This window comes from Centruroides sculpturatus, unplaced genomic scaffold, assembly GCF_000671375.1.
Source record: "Centruroides sculpturatus isolate CEXI.00-Female unplaced genomic scaffold, Cexi_2.0 scaffold135, whole genome shotgun sequence".
Lineage (NCBI taxonomy): Eukaryota > Metazoa > Arthropoda > Arachnida > Scorpiones > Buthidae > Centruroides > Centruroides sculpturatus.
The window spans coordinates 511406-513519 of record NW_019384343.1 but is presented as its reverse complement, the minus strand read 5'-3'; positions in this window follow the sequence as shown (position 1 = coordinate 513519).

Below are 2114 nucleotides of genomic sequence, written 5' to 3'. Positions count from 1 at the left end.
TATTGATTTCTTTAATATCTCTTTAATAAATCCCTAAATTTCTTGTCTAAATTTGTTTATCTGTATTGATATATGTATGTGGGGGTGGCATAAAAGTCAGTTAACTTTCCTCGTATTGGTTAACTGATATTTGGTCCACCCTGTAGTTTCGTACAATCGCCTTTAAATTTTGCATCCAAATATTTAATTTTAAAAAAATTTATGAAAATTTAAATAATAAACAGATTTTTTTTTTGTATTTAATATATTAAAATTTTAAAATTAAAATAATTTAAACCGGAACCAACTTTACACATAGGAGAAAAAAATAATGCGAGGTTTGTTACTCTGTAGCAAAGATATTTTATGAAAATTAAAAGAATCTAATTAAATCGTGGAATGATTAAGTAGAGTTTTAAACAAGCTTTAATATTAGAAAATACATGTTAAGTGGAAAATTGCTTTTTAATGAATCGCTATAACCGAATACCTTATCTAAAAATCACTTGTTTAATATATCCAATACTGTATTTCTCAGAAAGACTTTATTAATTATCTCTATATAACGTTTTTCCTCCCTTCTTTTTTTAATTTTAACTAATTACTTTCAATGGAATAGTCAGTAATTATTTAATTTTAACTTTAAAATGAATGATACACTCGTAAAATGCTCTGAGATTCTCTAAGTGCAAATTATAATTAGAATACAAAGTACAATGAAAGAAAAAAGGAAATTAAATGTAAAATATCATTACTATTTCTTATAAAAATAGATAAATAATTCTACGTAATAACGTTAAAAAGTGCAATTAAATATAGTTACAGGCTGTCACTTTACGTACACCTGATACACAGTTTTCTACTAGATTTTCTGACATTCTAAGAAATCTTTTATATTTAAATAAAATAAAACTATTTATTACACACTCAAAACAACTTTATTTTACACCATTTTCTATACGAACAACTCTACAGTAATTCTAAAAATTACTATATATTGATACATACGCTTGTAAATACTACATAGGTGTTATATTGCCTTCACTAAGCTGTTACCTTATGTAACTGCAACTACTACGTAAATATTTCTCAACAAATACTTTATTTATTTTCGTACTTTGATTCATTCTATCTGCTCAATACCTACAGAATGAAACCTCCTCTTTTTCATCTCTTCACTCTATTCCTTTCTAGATCCTACAGTGCCTAAATCCTTAAATAGCCTACACCCTTGAATAGCCTAAATTCTTCAGAAGCCTAGATCCCTGAATAGGATATATCCCTGATAATAATAAACTGATATGTTATATAAACGAAAAACACTATTGATTTTAAATATTACTACACATACTATTATATTATTAATAGTACTATAAACCACTATTAAATATATTATGTATTCTACTGATAATATAAAACATTTAGTAACAATTTATTAATTAAATATTTTCTATTTTTTAAAAGACACATTACTAAATAACAGAGAAATTTATATATATAAATGAATAATAAAATTCATCAATCAATCATAAGACAAAAAAATTTACATAAATAATAATTAAATTATTCAAGAATAAAAAGAAAAATAAATATAATTAAATCCTTAATTATGTCTAGAATACAAATAATTCTGTTTTACTTAATTACTTTTCAAGGTTTTATGTAAATACAGAAACTAAATTAATGAAAAATGTCATCATTAATTCATTGATATTATAAAATAAATAAATATTTATTTATTTATTTAATATAAAAAAAAATTGTGTCAAATTTAATTATTGCCTATACTATGAATGGAATTTAATTATTAATTAATATCTCCTTAGTTGAATTTCCTATCACAATATTCTCCAACATCTAATATTAAATGTCTTTTATTACTTTCCAATCTGGAACTTCATATATTAAATGATATAAGAAAAGAATGCAGATATTTTAATAAATAACAAAAAAATTACAAAAGTAATTAACAATACAGTCGACCCCCTATAACACTCTTGATTTTTCCGTTTTATATGAATTCCATGTTGTACGAGTCACTTAGATTTTACAAATACGTGTGCCGGGCTGTGAATGGCTCACGTATTTGTAAAATCTAAGTGACTCGTACAACATGGAATTCATATAAAACGGAA